Source organism: Peromyscus maniculatus, chromosome X (assembly GCF_049852395.1).
Source record: "Peromyscus maniculatus bairdii isolate BWxNUB_F1_BW_parent chromosome X, HU_Pman_BW_mat_3.1, whole genome shotgun sequence".
NCBI lineage: Eukaryota > Metazoa > Chordata > Mammalia > Rodentia > Cricetidae > Peromyscus > Peromyscus maniculatus.
Genome location: NC_134875.1, coordinates 43287290 through 43307826, shown reverse-complemented (window position 1 = coordinate 43307826; position 20537 = coordinate 43287290). Strand labels below are relative to the sequence as shown.

The 20537-nt window shown below is 45.2% G+C and overlaps 1 pseudogene across 1 annotated transcript; it reads left to right on the top strand.

Moving 5' to 3' along the window:
• The first annotated feature begins 1194 nt into the window (after positions 1-1194).
• On the top strand, positions 1195-1943 carry LOC143270846 (periphilin-1 pseudogene; annotated as a pseudogene). The gene has a single exon (XR_013048060.1). The product of XR_013048060.1 is annotated as a periphilin-1 pseudogene (transcript).
• Positions 1944-20537: the final 18594 nt, after the last annotated feature.

The window sequence follows — 20537 nt, the reverse complement described above, 5'->3', positions numbered from 1 at the left end:
CTCACACACATATGCACAAATATATAAATACAATGTTCCCAGTCTATTTCGTGTTGCTTGTATATGTATTTGATTTCAGAGCTGACCACTTGATATTGATAACCAGTTAAAAGGGTGATCCCTGGGGAAGACTAATTCTTTAGCAGTCTGTAGTTCTTTATTTAGAGGTGGAACCCTATGAGATTTCCCCCTTCAAGTTAGCATATTGATTGGTAATGTCCTTATTCAGGTCTTGTTTAGGCAGTCATAGTGTTGAAATATCATGGGTGAAGCTTCCCTTTCATTTCTGGTTCCTACAATCTTTACTCTTCCTCTTAATGATGCTCCCTGAGCCTTAGGCGCAGGAGGGGTGTGTGTGTGTGTGTGTGTGTGTGTGTGTGTGTGTGTGTGTGTATCTTGGGGCTAGATACCCCACAATCACTTGTTCTCTGAAGTTGAGTGGTTGTGGTTTTCTGCATTGCTCTTTCTCTGTTGCAAAGAGAAGCTTTTTTTGGTAAGGGGTGAGAGCTACACTTTTATGTAGGAAGTGGAATTCACTTAGGAATTGTACTGATTTAGTCAAGTGGTGGTACTGCATTCTCCTGTATGACACATGCCCTCACTAGCCCCAGCTAATTTCCTAGCTTACAAGTACCTGGCATGATTTCCGTGCTGTTGAGTAGGCCTAAGTTTAACTAGAGAGCTGTTGGTGCGGTTTCAGCAGCATCTGTGGAACGTACCTATTTGGGAGTTCTGATGACGAATTTTTAGACAATAAGAGATTCTTGAGCTGAGCCATGAGTGTGGTTGGAAATTGAAAGTGAACCGGAAGGGAAGTAGGCATTTCTGTTCGCAGAAGTCCAGTGGCTTCCAAAACAGATGAAATGTGGTCTGAGGGATGGTGTGACTACAAGCGACGTCCAGGAAAACAAGCGCAGGGATGGTATGACTACAAGCGACTTCCAGGAAAACAAGCGCCTTCTTGGAACCATCCCAGTGATGGCAACCATAGATTAATTAATGTTGTGCCAAAGAGACCGCCTCTGGGAGACAAGAGATCTTCTCTGCTAGCCAAACCCAAGGAAGGAGGCTACAGTAGATACTACTGTCATGTTGATTATCAAGAATGGGGCAAGGGCCGCTATTTTACTCAGGATCCAAGAAGAGCCCCACCCTACAAAAGAGGCCATTATGGCTACCGATGGTCAAGAGATGAGTATTCCACAAGCCAACAGCCTCCATACAGGGCCATGAGAAACGGCTTTAGAAGAAAACGTTTCTATTCTTCCCATTATTCAAGACAACGCTCTCCCCATAAACGGGGCGCTCCTTTTTTGAGACAATCACGTGTGGGCGGGAAGGACTCCCTACACAGCAGATTTGGATCCAGTCTCAGCAGTAGAAGCAGGATGCGCTCCTTCCACCAGTCTCGACAAAGATGTAAAGAGAGAGCCATCCAGTTTTTGAAAACATCAAGAGATACTGTGCCCTCAAGTTCTTCCTCCAAGGTGTTAAAAAGCCCCAGCCGGCTGACTGAGAAGGAACAGGCTGATGCTGCAAGCAAGAGGGCTAATGAAAATCCCAAGCAGTCAGAAGAAAATAACTTGGCTGAAATTTCCGAGTTTGAGATGGGATCCAAGGCACCATTACTTATCAACCAGACAGAAGAACCCGAGTCAAACACAACAGCTGGCCCAGAATTGTGTGAAGACTGCCAGCTTAGCATTCGCTCAAAAGCGATTGCATCAAAAATCACTGAGATTGAGAAGGTTTACTGACATGTCTGTGAAACTTTCGGGATGGTGGTGGAAAGGCTGGTTGAAAAGGATCGTTCGTTAGAAAAATCTATACAGTTTGCAATGAAGCAGAGTTTGCATGAAATAGGTGAGCAACATGTTGAAGAACTAAAGCATTTCCTTATGGAGTATGATAATTCTACTCCAGATTTTGGAGACACTTTTTAGGAGAATTAGGGCTCAGTTCAAAAAATTGTGTAAAAGCTTCTAGGTTTCTTACCTTTGGATTGTTTGCTCACCCTTGATGCATGGGGGTGAAGCTTGGTCCTGCCTCAACTGAATGGAAGGATTAACCCTTTTGGAGGAGGGGATGGGGGGAGGGTTTGCTGTTCCCCAATGGAAGTACTAACCCTTTTGGAGGAGAGGATGGGGGGAGTCTTGGGTGGAAGGAGCGAGGAGATGGAGGAGGGATGTGAGGGTTATCTGTGGTTGGTATGTAAAATGAATTAAAAAATTAAAAAATAAAGCCAGTTCATGTACACAGCATAAGTTCTGGTCCAATTGCCAGGGGAGAGGATGAGGGGAGCTTGCGGGGAAGCAGGAGAAGGGGAGGGAGGGAGAACAGTGATTGGTATGTAAAATGAAAAAAACATAAATAAAATTTAAATAATAAAAGAAACGTGGCAGAAGACAGCAAGGCCAGCTGAGGTCCCCTCACCTTGTAAGTGAGTCAGTGAACAAGTGAAGAGACATTTAGGACATCCCACTCACTTCTTGATCCTTCCCAGCATAGCACAGAGCCACAATACAATTTTAACAATAGGTACATTAAAAATCACGGTTTTAATTACTGCCCAATTTCATTATCTCCTTTTTTGAGTCTGGGTTTAACTATCTAGATAAAGCTGAACTGAAAACCATGTGTAGTCTGGCCTCAAACTCACAGAGATCCCCTGCCTCTGCTTCCTTTATTCTGAGATTAAAAATATGTGCCAGCATCTTCAGTATTCTGTTGGTTATAGCCAAGATGTAAGTGCTGCTGTTGCATACACTTTTTCCTTTGGTCCTCCAGCTTACAATTAAAAAATGCCATGGAGACATATTAATTATAGGCTCAGCCTATCACTTATACTTGTCCCACTAGCTCTTATAACTTAAATTAACCCATTTATATCAATCAATATTGTGCCTCATGGCTTTTTACCTCTCTTCCATCTTGCAACTCCTGTTTCCTCTCCACATCCCCTGGTGTCTGTCACATGCCTAGATTCATCTCTCTTGCTCTCTTTCTTCCTGGAAGTCCTGTCTAACCTCTTTCTGCCTAGCTATTGGCCATTTGGCTCTTTATTAAAGCAATCAGAATGTGCCTTGGCAAAGACACATCTTTACAGTGTACAAAATAATTATTCCACAATACATGCTTAGCAGTATTTTGCTAAGCTCTTCATTGGGGTACTTTGATGTCACAGCTGGGTCGGTGTAATTGTTGTTTCCTTCCCTTGGCTGCTTGCACAGCACCCAGGACTATGAAAACTAGTCCTCGGGGTGCAGACATTCAGATCAGATCCAGCTTGGATCCGTTCAGTCCTGTGTCTGAAGTACATGGTATTTTCAGCAAGAGAGACTTACCTCCAACTTCTGTGAGACAGCCAAGGGCAATGTCCATATCCCATATTGTAGCAGGAATCTTAAAAGTTCTTATTAATAAAAACAAACACGGGACTAGGTATTAAGGTGAATGCTGAAAGATCAGAGAAACAGAAGCCACAGTCACCTCAGCTTGCCAATTCTCAGCTGATCCTGTTTCCTCAAACTGGAAGTCGCTGAGTCTTCATCCGAATGGATCTCAGCTGAACTGCACAGCTCAAAATCCTAAAACCTTAACCAGCTCTAGTTCCTGGTTTTTATGCCTTACATACTTAGCTGCTTTCTGCCATTACTTCCTGGGATTAAGGTGTGAGTCACCATGCCTGTCTGTTTCCAGTGTGGCCTTGAACTCACAGAGATCCAGATGGATTTCTACCTCTGGAAACTAGGATTAAAGGCGTGTGTGCCATTGTTTTCTGGCCTCTATATCTAGTGGCTTTTCTGCTTTCTGACTCCAGATAAGTTTATTAAGGTACACAATATTTTAGGGAACACAATACCACCACATTTCCCCCTTTTTTGTATAAAATTGAAAAAGCTTATAACTAATACAAGAAAAACTATATCCAATAAGTATATACAATATATACAGTCAAGAATTACATTAACGATGTCTAGTCCATTAACATTTGACAGATTCAAATGAAAAACTCCATTAATATATAACAATGTCCAGTCCATTAACATTTGACCAATTCAGACAAAAAATTCATTACTTACCCATTTAAAACAAGTAGTTCCTTTTTTAAAGTAGATTCAGTAACTGAACTTTATATGTTATCATCTCCATATTCTATCTTTTTTCTTTTCATAATAGATTCAATAATCTACATTTGTCATTTTTATATCTTCTCTTTTTCTTTTTAGAGTAGATTCAATGATGTACCCATTTATCCTATTATTTATTTTTTTCTTCAGAGTAGATTAAATGATCTACCGCATATCTATATTCTCTTTTTTTTCTTTTTTTTAAACAAAAACTCTGACTCTATTCTCCTTGTTCAGCTTTTTTCCTGACCATTAACAATTAACAACTTGTAACCAACCATCATAAGCAATGACAATATCCATAAGTCATTAAACAACCAAAAACCTCCCATCCCAACTCTTGGGAATGTGGGCATCAATTTGTAAAATTACTTCCTGCTTTCTTGGGGGTGAAGACTTCTTTAGGGAATCCTGAAAAGAAATTTTGTGGTTAATTGTCAAGTCCTGTATCATTTGTCCAGTTACTGCATAATGAGAAAGTGCAGGGCTTGTTTCAAGTCCTTGTTCAAGTAGTCTGTCAGGCTGGATCATCTCAGCTAGCCATCTCAAAATTGTCCTGAGCAGTTTGTAGTCCAAAGTCGATCTTTCTGTGGTGTTAATCAGCTTAATGGCTTTACCATAGTCCATATGGAATCATTGTTGTGGGGTGCCATCATTGTTTTGAAGATTTCAAAGTTGCTTTTAGGTATGGTCATGGTTCTCTGCAGAATTTGTGTGTGTGTGTTCCGTCTCTGTGGTTTGGAGTAATCACAGTCTGATAAATGTCTGTCTCTCGGAACCATGAATGTTCTACCCTAGAAGAGAATATCTTCACAGCCCTTTCTCCCCACCATTTAACTTGCCAAATTTTTCCAAACTGACCTTTGCTGATGCTTTCTTGTAACACAATGGTCCTGGCAATTCTTCTCTGAACAAGCAGCAGTAAACCTTTCATCCCAGGTAGCAGCCATCACTGCAGTCACCAACTGGATGAGAAGCAGCCAGCAACTCAGAGCAGGAGATGCTGCCTCCATGGTCCCACTGCCACTGTTTGTGGCTGTGCCCCGGCCAAAGATTCTCCTTAGCAAGCCTCCTAGGCCGGCCTCAAACTCCAGATCCTCCTGCCTCTGCCTCAGTTAGCAAATCCTATGGGAATGTACCACCACAACCAGGTTTCATATTCAGCATCTGAAGTTTTGGAGGCAGGAATCACAGAAGAATGAGAACAAATGTGCCATTTGACTTTCTGTGCCTGGGTTAATTCACTTAATATAATATTTTCTAGCTCCATCTCTTTGCCTCTAGATTTCATTTTCTTTACTGATGAATAGTATTCCACAGTGTATATGTACTGCATTCTCATTACTCATTCATTAGTTGAAAACTACTTAGGTTATTTCCTTTTCCTAGTCTATGTGAACAGAGTGGCAATGAACAAGACTAAACAAGTATCTGGAGTAGGATGTCAAGAACTGTGGAAACATGCTAAAGAACTGTATAGCTTGCTCATAAGGTATCTGTTTGCCTGCATGTGTGTTCACACTACATGCATGTCATGCCCATGGAGATCAGAAGAGGTGTCAGATCTTCTGGAAATGGAGTTAAAGAATGGTGTTGTGAATCTCTAGGTAGGTTATGGGAATTGAACACTGCAGGGAGTATAGAAGCATCATGTAGCCTCTGTCTACACAACCAAGCTCCTGGCTGTGTCCACCAAAAATATCTCAATCATGGACTATTGTTCCCTGGGATGAAAAATGAACCTCAGCTGACAAGCACAGGGTTAGGATGCCCTTTTAAGGTTTTGCGTGATTAATAACATGAAGTCCAATCCTTTTAGAATCTAGTTCCATGACAACATTACAAAATAGTTTGGATAAACATGATGATATACACCTGTTGTTACAACAGTTGGGAGGCTGAGGCAGAAGCATGGTCAATTCTAAGACAGCCTCAGCAGCTTGGGGAAACCATGTCAGAAAGGAAGGAAGGAAGAAAGGAAAGAAGGAAGGAAGGAAGGAAGGAAGGAAGGAAGGAAGGAAGGAAGGAAGGAAGAAGAAACGGGGTTGGCACCGGTGATCCATGCCTTACATTACACCCAGTAATCAAAAGGTAGAGGAACATGGATCTCTGTGTATTTGAAGCATGCCTATTCTACAGAGTGAGTTCCAAGACAGCCAGGGTTATACACAGAGACCCTGTCTCAAAAAAGATAAAAAAAAGAAACTTAGTTATACGTTCTATTTGAAAATTTGACAAGGACTTTCTAAATACAGCACAATTTCTAAAGACATAGAAATATAAGAGTGAAACATTTGATAAATCTCCTTTAGGGGTGACAAGGTTTTTTTTTTTCTTTTATTTATTTTTTATTGTTTCTGGAATTCACTAGTTAGGAATCTGAACAGAAAGAGTGAAGGTCAGTGAGAGATTCTGCCTCAAAAATTAAAATAAGTTGAAAATCTGGTAAATAGAAAAACTACATTAAGCAGAAGAACAGCCAGGTATGCTGGCATTTGCAGGTGGGGTATAGCCCAATCATTGAGAAACAGATTGAATCATCAACAGGAATGAACCTACTTTGTCTTTGCTATAAGATGGCTTTCAAGCCTAAGATGGAGGCAGCCTGGTTCATCAGCTGGGGAGATGGTTCAGCACTTAATAGCCCTTGCCACTCTTGCAGAGAAGCAGCATTCCCTTACCAGCACACAAATGGCAGCTCCTAAGGGCCTAAACCTCCAGTCCAGGTGATAGGATGCCCTCTTCTGGCCTCTCTGTGAACTGCATGCCTCTGTTACAATTAGGTGCCTGCAGGGGAAAACATTCAAAGTCATGAAACAAAACAGATAGTTTTAAACATACAGAAAACTTAAAAAATAATTAGCACATATATGTTCATATGATGACTGTTTTATCTGAGTGTATATTAGAGCACGGTGTATGTGCCTGATACCCACAGTAACCAGAAGATTTTGTCAGATCCCCAGGGACTAGAGTTACAGACAGCTGTGAGTCACAATGTGGATGCTGGAAATACAACCTCAACCCTTTGGATGAGTAGCCAGAGCTCTTAACCCCTAAGCCATCTTCCCAGAGTGCCCCCATCCACCACATTACTATTGTTTGTTTATTTATGTATTTATTTTTGTTTATTTAGACAGAGTTTCTCTGTGTAGTCCTGGCTGTCCTGGACTCACTCTGCAGACCAGGCTGTCCTAGAACACAGAGATCTGTGTGCCTCTGCCTCCTGAGTGCTGGGATAAAAGGCATGCAGCACCACTGCCCAGCCACACATTATTTTAAATTAATTATCTAGACAAGCTTTTGTGTGTGCCAGGCTAGCCTCTGACTCACTGGGGGTCATTTGAAACCTCTGATCCTCCCTGCCTCTACCCACTAAGTGCTGGATTTATAAGCTTGTACCACCAAGTTTTGTTTGCTTGGTACTGGGAATCTAACTCCAAGGCTCTGTGCTCCTGCACTGTACCAAATGCACTACATTCTCAGCCCTAAGCATTCTCCATACCCTGCTTCTGTGTATGGGTGTTTTGCCTGCATATGACTGTGTACCTGGTACTTACAGAGGCCAAATAGGGTGTCAGAGCCCCTGGGACTGGAGTTACAAATGGTTGTGAACAACCTTGTGATTGCTGGGAATTGAACCTTGGTCCTCTGGAAGAGCAGTTCTTACTCTTAATTGCTGAGCCATCTTTCTAGCTCTCCTAAGCATTCTTTTCTAGCAAGGAGAGAGCAAAGGATTTCTGCCACTGGAGACTCTCACAAAGCCATTTAGGTCTGTGCCTGTCCAGGCAATCGACAGGGTAAATGGCTTTATACTTGTGAATGCCCATTACTCCCTAAGAAAAAAGAAGAAAAACTAGGCAAATCAGGAAGGGATTTTGCAGACCAGTGAAGACCTCTTATCCAAGCCCAGGGGTCTCTGTGGAAATTTCACTTGAGAGGTGATAGGAATTCCAACCAGGCCCCTACGGTCCTGCATGCCTGGCAGGACACCCCTGCATTTCCACTTAGTCATTTCTGGGTCATATGTACTGCGTGACACTTGACCCCTGTGGTTGTGTAAGCACGTGGCACAGCCACGTGATCTATGAGCATGTGTGGAATAGCCACATGGGCCTGTGTGCACAGATGGGACTTGGCCTTTAAAAGACAGGCCCCATGTTCTCTACCCCCTTCACACACGAGTCCTTTCAGCAGGCATGATCACATCTATCCTTTTTTCCTCGTCTTAATAAAACTCTTGTTAGTGGATTCTGTTGTGTTTCCTGACTTTCCCTTGCTGGGTAAGAGGGCACTAAAAACCATCAGGAGGAGTCTCAAGCTCCTTCCCTTCCCACTTCCTAACAGATGTAATGGCAGCCTGAGTCTTTACCCCTCCTCCAAGCATCCCTCTCCAGGAGAAGGCAATGGGGATACTGTGAGATTTCTCGCTGACCCTGAAAGCTGAGAAAGACACCTCCTTGTCCAGGAGAAGGAACCTCATGGGCTCCAGTGTTCTCCTTCCCCTCCTCTCTGATTTATCTATTTCTACCCTAACAGCCAGGAAGTGAGTGAGAGATAAACAAAGCCTGTGAAGTCAGGGCCTTTGAGCCAAGGCTGGGCACCTCAGCAGGCCCTTGGTCATAAGGGGAGCCTCAGCTGGGAAAGAATACTGGGGGTTGGGATTGAAGGGAATGGAGGCAGAAAACTCCACACTGATGGAGGATTTTAAATGTCAGTTGAGGGGCTGCTGGTGTGCCTTGGCATGTCTGAGAACCTGGGTTCCATCCCCAGCTCCTCATAAAATAAGCCATTTTTAACCACTCCTGCCTTGGGATTTCAGTGCCTTTACTCTTTTACTTTCTACGGAGGATCTGGTTTCAAAAGGATACTCCTGATTGAGACATCCCTAAGGAAAACAAAATAAGGAAATATTATAGAGAAGCCTGTTGAAAACAGGAGGTCCTATCTGTTGTGATTTTGATGGTGTGACTTCCTAGGCTTTTGCTGGTGCTGGAGACAATGCCCTGCCCAAGGCCTAGAGATAGCAAACAACTGCTTGGGCTACTGCCTTTCACATGTAAAAAACCAGAAGCTAACTCACCCTCCATCCCAACCCCTCAGGAGTATTTCCCTACCCTAATCTTCTGGGGCCAGTTACTAGGTAAGTCTGGCCTTGCCCACTGAAGCCACTCAAATTAGCCAGTCATTAACCTGAGCCCCTATGCTAACCCCCTTCTTACCTATCGACATCACAACAAAGGGGCTTTTCTACAGGCCTATAACCCATGCCTTCTTCATATCAATCCCCACCACACTCATCCTAGTGGGAATCTGACACCCCCACACAGATATACATGCAGGAAAAACACAAATGTACATCAAATGAAAATAAATGAAAATTTAGGGCTGGAGAGATGGCTCAGAGGTTAAGAGCAGTGGCTGTTCTTCCAGAGGTCTTGGGTTCATTTTCCAGCAACCACATGTTGGCTCACAGCCATCTGTAATGAGATCTGGTGCCCTCTTTTGGCCTGAAGGGATATGTGCAGGAAGAACACTGTATACATAATAAAATTAAAATAAAATAAAATAAAATAAATGAAAATTTAAAAAAAGTATTGTCATCTCCTGAACTATCAGGCTCACTGTACCCCCTAAATAAAAGACTACCCTAATGCAGGATGTGTGTCTGTAATTCCAGCAGTTTAAATTTGGAGGCAGGAAGATCAGGATTTTGAAGTCACCTTAGTTTCCACAGACAGTTCCAGACAAGCATGAACTACAGGAGACCCTGTCTCAGGTGAAAAAACAAACAAACAAGCAAACAAACAAACAAAAGTGGCTTTATCTGGGACTGGGAGGCTTGGACCAAACCTAGTACCTCACACATGATAAGCATTCTTCCAAACTTGGCTGGCTATTTTTAGTTCAGTAAAATCATGAAGCAAATGAAAACACAAGAGGGAAATCCTATTCCTTCTGTATTTCTGGCCTGAGGAATCGTCCAAAAAATTTTTAATGTTACTCACTTCTGTACAAGGAATGAAAACATGCATCCCGACTTAGTAGGCAAATATTGGTGTTGTTTGTTTCCCTTTGTTTGGCAGTGCTGGGATGGAACCCAGGACCTCCTGCATGCTAAGCTAGTACTCTAGCTACATCTGTTACCCATGTGCCTCTTGAGAAGATTTAGTGTCTTTACTTTGGTTTTGAGACAAGATCTGGCTACATAGCATTGGCAGACTTCTGCTGCCTCTGCCTTCTGAGTGTTGGGGTCATGGATGTGGGTCACCAGGTCTACCTCACACACATTCATCGAAATGATATTAGTTAAAAGTTGAACTAAGCACCTAGACAGCTACTTACTGACAAATAAACAGAATAGGAATGCATGCACAGATGATTCAGACCTACCACCACTGGAGTAACTGAGCTAACTAAGGTCTCCTTGTGCAAACAACACAAAACGCCAAGCAGGCCATAGGGAAAAGACCAACAGCACTTTCAGGGCCAGAGGGAAGACAAGGAGCTCTCACCATGCAGCAAAGGTGTTAATATAGGTGAGGGTGGGAAGACAGTCACAGCTGTGTAAGGGCCATATGTGAGATTCTCTGGACATGAACTGGTCCATTTGTAAATGCATTAATTGGGTGGGTATATGCCAGAAACACTCGTATCAAAGCAAGATTCTTCATTTATAACGCTTTTATTGTGACTGACTACAAATTGCAGTTTCCGGTTAACTGAAGTTCCAAGCTTTGGGCAGGGTGTGTGTGTGTGTGTGTGTGTGTGTGTGTATTTCTGTGTGTGTGTGTGTGTGTATGTGCAAACACAAACCTATGTTAAAGAATCTATGAATCTAATTAGCTTGTTGGAACTTCTGGTAGTTAGGAAGAATAGGAAGCATGCAAGACCTGAGACAGATTATCTTGGGCTATCTTTACCCCATTAAGAGCCACCTAATGTTCACCTCTGTAGGACCAATTGCTAAATGGTCTTATTAATAATAAAAAAAAAAAACCCGGAGACAGATATTCGGGTTAAACAACCAGAGATCAGAAAGGCTGAAAGAAGGGAGCCATGTTCTTATCACTTGGAGATCCTCTGCCAAAGAAAACTACTTCCTGTATACCCATGCCTATAGGCCTTTCTGTTCTGCCATGTCATTTCCTTTCTCTGCCCAGCTACATCACTTTCTCTGCCCAGCTCTGTCACTTCCTGTCTGTCTGTACAGACCTGCAGACCTTTATGGTTAGTGCTGGGATTAAAGGTATACACCACCATGCCTGGCTCTGTTTGCAGTGTGGCCTTGAACTCACAGAGATCCAGATGGATCTCTGCCTTCCAAGTGATAGAATTAAAGGCTTGTGCTACCACTGCCTGACTTCTATGTTTACTATAGTGGCTGGCTTTTTCCTCTGATCCTCGGATAAACAGGAGGTCATGTGAAAAATGGTATCAGGAACATTCATGGGAGGAATTTTTAGTAGGATTGGCTGCTTTCAACCAAATAGGAGAAGGACTATTTGAGTGGAGGTACAGGACGATCAGATAGAAAGAAGAAATCAGGGGTACAGGGTAGAGTGGGGGAGGGGGAATAAACAAAGTAAAATGAGACACATCTGTAAAAATGTCATTTCATCAATAATGAAGGGCAACATTTTGTCTGCTAATTAAAAAAATTAACACTGGGAGGTGGTAGCACACATATTTAGTTCCAGTACTTAGGCAGATGCAGGTAGATCTCTGGGTTTGAGACCAGTCTGATTCTAAAGAGCAATGTCCCAGACAGCCAGGGGTACACAGAGAAACCCTGTCTCTAAAAAAGTAAAACAACAACAACAAAAAACTTTAACAAGCACAGAGCACACATAAGAAAGAAATATTTCTTTTGGTTTCTTGGCTCTGTAGTAGAGCACAGGTACCATGAAGAAAGGAAGGGGAAATGGGGGGAAACATTAGTGGGGAGGGCAATGATGGTGTGTGGGGGGGTAATGTATAGGGTGGGAAAGCCAGCAGGAGAGTGAATGGATAATGACTTCTTTGGTGTTTGAAAGAATCCATAGGCAGATCTATTTCTCATAGGCTTTCTTAAAAAATGCATATACAAAATATGTACATGTAGTTAATTGGAAATATCCCATTCTGGGGAACAATGCCCTCCCCTGGAAGCACAGACATTAGGAGAAAAAATCTGGTGCCAGGTGTGTGAAACCTCCTTTGAGTTTTGTGGTTTGATGGTCCAAGAGATTTCCTCAGACAATATAAGCTGTTGCCATTGGTCTGGTTGCCTGCCAGAACTTGAGGACATGACCCTCCTGAAGAGCAACAACCACTGCTCTTCCAAAGGACCCAGGCACAGTTCCCAGCACTTCTGTGGCAGCTCACAGCCATCTGTGTCTGCAACTCCAGTTCCAAGGACTCCAGTGCCCTCTCAGTTCCTCTTCTGTCCTCTGTGGGCACAAGGAATACTTGTGGTACACTCACATACATGCAGGAAAAACACCCAAAGGGGTGAGGTAGCACAACACTTTAATCCTTATTAAAACTTATTTAAGCTTGTTTTTCCCGTAAATGCTAATTTCCCGTTACAAGGTTCCTTCAGTCACCCTTCCTCTCACTTAATGGAACTAAAGATTTTCTCAGGAAGTAGAAAAGAAACCCTGGAGGCTTTCCCAGGTCCACAGCTCCCGCCCCTCTGAGACTCTGGGGCGAATCTAGGAGAGATCAGTTATCCGCTGGGCGGGGCCAGCACTCAGAGGGACAGGAGTTTCTTTCTTCCTTTCCTACTTACCCTCAACTAAGAGCTGGGAGAGTGGGAAGGAGGCGCCCAGTGCATGCTGCTGGAGGTTGCAGTCCCCACAGATGGCTGAGATCCGACCACAGGACGGCCAGGCCTAGATCACGTAAGATTCCTGCATTATCCCCACCTTCCTGGTACCTTGAGCAATCTCTCTGAAGCCAGGGCCTCTCCCTTGACTGAGTGTGGGACCCTGAACCTGGGAGCTTTGGGAATTGGTGCTTGCTGGGACCCTGGGGCAGGTGGAGGAGACACCACGTGGGATGGTCTTTTTCATGCGTTTAGGGACCCTTGAGTTTGTGCACTGGGCAGCATCTGCAAAGCCTGGTGGAACCGCTTCGTGGACCCGGAATCACGTCCCTGGTGTAGAGGAGGCTGTGGGAGGCCAGAGAGGGCTCAGGGACTTAGCACTAAGCAGCCCCCCCCCCCCCATACACACACTCTCTGCCTGTGCACAGCCAGTTAGGCACGGGTGTTGTGGTGGTTTGTGCTAAGTAATCGCTAAAGTGTGGCCGCCCTCTGCAAGGCTGTGCGGGTTCCCCAAACTTAGGGCAAGAACGTTTGCTTTCGTGGATGTTTCAGAGGGAAAAAAATTACTAAAAACAGCTGCATTTCTGAGTGTGTATTGGCAAGTTCTCACAAAACTTCAGGGTCTTTTGTTGTTGTTGTTGTTGTTAGCAAGACTAGGTTTCTTTGTGTAGCCCTGGCCGCCCCTGGAACTCACTCTGTAGACCGGCAGTTCTCCAACTTAGAGATCCCTCTTCCTAAGTCTCCCACGTGCTGGGATTAAAGCCATCCACCACCGGCCAGTCACATTTTCACTGGTCTAGGCTCTAGAGTTTTGTGAACTGGAGAAGATATGAAATCAAGGTCATGAATACTTTACAGCACTGATTGCGGATACCAGGACCTTGCTCACGTAAGGAAAAGCACTCTGCCAACAGCCACTTGCTCCCTGGGATATTAAAGCAATAATAAACTTAAAATTTAAAATTTTTAATAAGAAATTCTTTCAGATACCAAAGTGTATAATAATACATAATATGCCTAAGAAGAGCAAGTCCTATTTAAAATACAGTTCAAAATGCAAATTATTTACAAATGAGAGCATTGTCTGTATTTGTGGGTGTGCCTCTCTATCCTTGTATTTGTTGTTTCTCATACTGAAGCATAAGCCTCCAATGCAGCATTATTTAAAACTTAAAGTTTCTGAAGAGATTGATATCATAGTTCCTACTTATTTACCACGATGAATATTATGTTCACATATAGCCATAGGTTTTTTTTTCTTTGCTGTGTTTTTACTCAAATGTACGTATACTTATGCTTCCTCCTCTATCGTCTAGAATGATAATGAATGACAAAATACACAAAACAATACAAAAGAAGTTACCGCTCCATTGAGTTTCTGCATCCCTACAAGGTTTATCAAGGTTTATTCGGTGAACCAGGCATGGAACTAGGAACTTCCTGTACGTAGCCATCGCTCTTTCTCAAGTTTGTGTATACTCCAAGGTGATTTGATACCGGAATAGATTTAGGATCTCTTCCTCTATTCTTTTTCAAACAGATTGTCCACAACATCCTCCTGCTATCATCACCCAATGCTAAGATAAGAGGACTCTTGTAACACATTCAGCACGGCAGAATTATTTTTGAAGTTTACTTTATCTTTTAACTTTATGTGTATGTATGACTGTGTATGTGTGTGTATACAAAGTGTGTATGTGCAGTGCATGAGGCACAGTATACACGGTGGTCAGAACAAATATTAACAGTTAGTTTTCATTTTTAACCTTGTCTTAAACAGGGTCTCCCTTATTTTTGTGTTTTCAACGCACACAGTAGTGGACCTAGAATTTTTGGCTTTATTCTGCTCGCTTCTTTAATTTCTATCTACCTAAACAAAGTTAGAACGACAGGGACGCTGTGGTTTGCAGAGGATCTAGACACAGGTTTCAGGCTCACTGAAGGAAATGCTTTTACCTGAGACATCTCTGTGATCTCACAATTCTTCTTCCATGAATGTTATACCTTTTTATATGTCGACAACTATTTTAAGTACATTTTTAAATCAAGGAAATTACTCCTTGTTTATATCCATTATAAGCAAAGACATGGAGTGGGGTTCAAATATCATTTGACAGTATATGGGTCAGGATAGAATAATTAACCTACTCATATGATATATATATATATTCTATATACATTGAAAATAAAAATATATGATATATATCAGTGCTGTATATAAAAAACATGCATGTAAACTGAAATATTCTCTCAGAAGAATTGCTGTCTCTGTACCATGGAGAATCCAGACCCTCTAGGCTGCATCTTGTTTGATGTAGGGAATTTCTTCTGGCCTACCTCACCATGTGAAAAAGTCCAAATGTCGACCCAGGATTTATAGGTGAAGCCGTCCCAGAAACACGAAAAAACTTCTGCAAACCACACACATACTGCCAAGTATGTGGAAGAGGTTCAAGGCTGCTCAGGGCCATGTAGCAAGTGAGACCAGAAGTCTGTCATGCATGTAACACCCTCCCTGCCATTCCCTCTCCTCTCTGGCTGCCAGGCCTTCACTCTGGCTTGCCTTTTGTTTATTTACAAATGGCTTCTTTCCCCTTGAGCTGTGCTACAGGTGGAATTTAGAGACTGGGGTCTGTCAGAAAAGGTTCCAGCTCCAGAGCCAATGCCCAGAACCCTACAAGGACTCTGGGAAGCACCCCATCATCATCCTAAGCAATCTGGTTGTGTGTACCAAGTGGCCCCAGAGCAAAAGGCAGTGAGGTGCCTCAAGGTGAATTCCAGAAAAAGCATCCAGAGCAGGTTTGGGCTCAGGGGTGCTCACAAAGAGACCAGGCAGGACTTAGGTACCATGGGGCCCAGGATTCCAGGTCCCTGCCTCCCTGACAAGTCTTCTCTAGGATTCAGGACACACATCCAGTCCGCATACTCCTGTGTTCTCCTGCCTAACTCACCTTGCCTTAAATCCAGGGAGAACTCCCAGGGTCAAAGGTAGAAGACCCCCTTATCCTGCACTCCCCTGTCCAGACATCATCTCAGCAGGAAGAATAAATAGAGAAGGCTCTGAAATTAACAGAAGGCTCTATCTAGAGTCCAAGAACTGTGGAGCACGCAGGTGCATTTGTTTGTGTGTGTGTGTGTGTGTGTGTGTGTGTGTGTGTGTGTGTGTTGGTTATGTGTTTGTGTGTGCCTGGGTTTATTGTGTCCTAGTCATGTGAGGGCCCATAAGCAGTGCCTAAGAGGCAGAGTATATAAGGATTTATGGTCATCAGTCCAGGTTGAAAGGGAAGGACAGGTTGGCATGTAGGGGAAACCTTTTAGGGCTGCATCCTTCAGCTCCAGCTTGGGTGAGCACAAGGTTTGGAGTGGTGCATCCTGTGTGTGTTTCCGGGGCATGGTGGATGAGAGCATTGTGTAGGAACCATCGAGAAGGTGGCAGGACTGTCCTTTGAAGTGGCCTGCCAGGCAGGTCTAGGAGGTCAGGGCCTCCACCACCAACCCAAGCACTAGGAAGCTCCCTTGTTCGCCTTAGCAAATGTCTCCAGGAAGCTTTGTAGAGAGGAAGATTTGGAAGAGCATAGACAGGCTTGTCTCCAGGTGGCAGGGAGAGTGATTTTCTTCTAGGCTCCATCATGGAAGATGTCAGGCGTGTGGAGGTGGGCCTTTGTAGGCTTTCAGTGCTCTATGAAAAAAGGCTTCCTGTTGGGGAGTGCAAAGCATTTCCAGACTGAACATGGCCTAGCTACCCTGGAGACCAGGATTAGAGTGTAGAGGGTCTCAGGGTCTCAGGCCTGGTGGCTAGCCACTGTGGCCAAATGTCTGCCATCCATTTAACTCCTCCTGCCATCCCCTCTCTTCTCTGGCTGCCAGATATTCTCAGTGGCTTGCCTTTTGTTCCTTTTACAGGGTTTTCCCTGGAGCTGTGCTTCAAGTGGAATTCAGGGCCTGGGACCTGTCAGGAGTGTAGAGGTGGGCCTTTGTAGGCTTTCAGTGCTCATTGAAGCAAGGCTTCCTGTTGTGGAGTGCAAAGCATTTCCCGACTGAATATGGCCTAGCTACCCTGGAGACCAGGATTAGAGTGTACATAGGAAGGAGGGATAGAGAAAGACAGAGATAGAGGTGGAATTGGAGGTAGAGGAGGTTAGAGACATGGTTGGGGGGACAGGGAGCCAGAGGGTAGCAGAGAAATTGAGAATCTGCATGTGGGATGTGGGGTGTTTTCGAGTTTGTTAGTGTTTTTCTATGCAGGCTGGTGGGCAGACCCATTCTGTCTGTGGACACTTGTTTCTCTTCCATGGATCTGGGCCCCTGGAGGGAATTTTGTGTGTGGACGCCTGGAATAGGGGTGGTTGTGTGCTGCAGGAATCCTGGTGTTTGTGTTAAGAGTCCCTCAGCTTCTATGTTGCCTGTCATAGGTCCACTTGAATCTCTTGAAGAGCTGAGTGAGTCCTGTGTGTGCCTAGCCCTGCCACAGGTAGGTGGTTGTCCAGAGAGGATACAGAGAGTTCCATGCCTTACAGGGTCTTGGAGATGTTAGAGAATGGAAAGAGACGTTTCCTGATGGTACCTGGTAATTGGTATAGGGTAGGGTCGGGTGGGAGGAGATGAGGGGTGGGAGATGGAGGACTTTGCAGAGGAGAGGGATTGTGACAGAGCTGGAGGTAGGTCAGAATGGTTGCCTGGTGTTGCCTAGGAGACGGGTAAGGTGGGGTCTGTGCCCAGGTATTGGTAGACTAGAGGGCAGGAGGGTGCAATGATTCTTCTTTGGATGTGTGCTTGTCTCTAGCTCAGGGACCTGGACGGCCTGCCTGTTGAGGGGAGGTTGTGGATGTCCCCGGCCCCTAGTGATCCCTGCTTCGTGTGATGTGGGGCAGCATCCACCTGAATGCACTTCACCAAGGAGGCCAAGGTTTTGGAAGGAAGCCCTTCTCCTCTCCCATCTCAATATCAGACCATCGGACCATGGAACATGGGACTCAGGCCCCCGACCCTGCAGTCCTGACCAGTGCACACAGCTGCCTGCCCTTTTCCCTTGTGTCCATCCCGGAGCGGCCTTCTGCCAGCTGGGAAGCCCGTGCTGGGCCTAGGGTCCCATTGAGTTGGGTGGAGTCTTGTAGACAGCTGCTGGATCTCTGAAAGCTGAGGTGTGTGTGTGTGTGTGTTAGGGGTGAGGGCCATTCTAGGGCAGGGATGCAGCTGTGAGAATACCCTGGTTTGGCTGCTAGGGGGCGACGCTCAGCCCCTGGTCCCCAAATCCTTGAGTATGTTTCTGAGGCTCCTCCCCTAGAGTCCAGATTGGCATGTGGTTTGTGTAGGATTCCCTTAGGAACTGGTATGGGCTCTCCAGTGCTTCTGCGCCCACATGTACACACTCCGCACTTGAGCCCCTCCATCACACCCTCCACCACCCGCCTTCATGGGCTGGCTTGCGCCCAAAGCCGAGTGTCTCAGGGCAGTGCAGGGCATGGAGGAACCTGTTAAGGTCGCTAACCAACATCTGTCCACTGCACCCCCACCTGCCGCACACCCTGGGATCCCTAGCAGCAGCCCTAGAGCTTCAGGTCTGTACAGTCCAGGCCTACATGGTTGGCCTCCATCTTGGAACTAGACAGGAGAATTCCGGCCTTTTTTTGAAAATTTTTTTTGCTTTGTGAAGGGCTGAGGCAGAGCACCCTTCGCCATTGGAGGCTGACATTCGTGGTGCACTGCTGCCATCACGCGGATGCAGTTTTCAGATTCCGCCAGCAAGGCCCTGTGCTTCACCCGAAATGGAGGCGGCCCGGCTAGGGAAGGGTTTCCTCATGGATCCCCCAGGACCAAAGCGGTTCTATTGCCCGCTCCATGACCCAGGGGAGCTGGAGGTGGAAGCAGGGTCCAGGTGACCAGCTCCAGGCGGGCGCCACGTGGCTTGCCTTGCAGGTCACGGAAGAACAGCCTCCCGGGCCCGCTGGGCGCCATGTCTGGCAGGAGCAGAGGACTTCTCAGCAGAGGATTGTGCAGCCTGGGCTGCATCATGGTCGGTGTGGGGAGCTTTTCCTGCCAGGGTGCCAGCCTGCCTGTCCGTACCATGGTGCACAAGTCCCCGCTACCTAGCTTTGTCTGAGTATCCCCAGCAGTACCCACAGCTCACTTCCGGAGACCACACAAACTCTGCCCTGAATCTCTGGGAGGGTCTCAGGGTCTCAGGCCTGGTGGCTAGCCACTGTGGCCAAATGTCTGTCATCCATTTAACTCCTCCTGCCATCCCCTCTCTTCTCTGGCTGCCAGATATTCTCTCTGGCTTGCCTTTTGTTCCTTTTACAGGGTTTTCCCTGGATCTCTGCTTCAAGTGGAATTCAGGGCCAGGGACCTGTCAGAAAAGGTTCCTGCTCCTGAAACACATATCTAGATCCCTACAAGGGGTCTGAAAGCCCCCACCCATCATCATCCTCTGCAAGCTGGTTGTGTGTACCCAGTAAGGCAGTGTGGTGGCTCAAAGAGAATCCAAGTAGAAGCAGGTCGAGAAGGGTTTGGACTCAGGGGTGCTCACAAACAGGCCGTGTAGGACTTAGGTACCATGGAGGCCAGATTTCATGGCCCCTGCCTCCCCTGACAAGCCTCCTCTCTGGGATGCAGGACACACCTGCAGGCTGCATACTCCTGTCTTACCTGCCTAGCTCACCTTGCCTTACACCAGGTTAGAGCCCCTAGGATCAAAGGTCCAAAAGCCCCTTGTCCTTCACTACCCTGTCCAGGCATCATCTCAGATGGAAGAATACTTAGAGAAGGCTCTGAAATTAACAGAGGCCTCTATCTAGAGATCTAGAACTGCTGAGAGCACAGGAGTCCTTGTGTGTGTGTGTGTGTGTGTGTGTGTGTGTGTGTGTGTGTGTGTGTGTGTGTGTGTGTGTTAGGGGTGAGGGCCATTCTAGCGCAGGGATACAGCTGTGAAAATACCCTCATTTGGCTGCTAGGGGGCGACGCTCAGCCGGACCTAGGTACCATGGAGGCCAGGTTTCCTAGAACTGCTGTCTCTTTTTCTTCTCTCTCTCTCTCTCTCTCTCTCTCTCTCTCTCTCTCTCTCTCTCTCTCTCTCTCTCTCTCTCTTTCTCTCTCTCTGTCGTGTGTGTGTGTGTGTGTGTGTGTGTGTGTGTGTGTGTGTGTGTGTGTGTCTGTGTGTGTGTGTCTGTGTGTGTGTTTTGGGTTTTTTTGTGTGCCTGGGTTTATTATGGCAGATATATTTTAGACAGGTCATCTTCAAATCCTTCAGAGATCTACAGAATATGGCATTTAAAATGTTTTAAGAACTTAGAACACCTTTCTTTTTGTTATGGCAGTACCAATCTACTTCGGAGAAAATGTGGGCATTGAAGAAACTGCATATGGAGTTAACTGTTATTGTGGCAAAAGTTAGCCCCTGAACAACAAAGTATCCTCGAATCAACTGCTGACAAACAGGACAAAATGGACAGGCAGGACGCGAAACAAAGGACTACTGATTCTTGCCAAAACAAGTGTGGTTATGGCTTTATCAAAAGGAATCTTCTAAGGCCAGGACAATATAGCACCATCCTTGAAGTGGCCTTCACAATCCAGTAAAGGTACAGTGCCCTTTCCTTCTA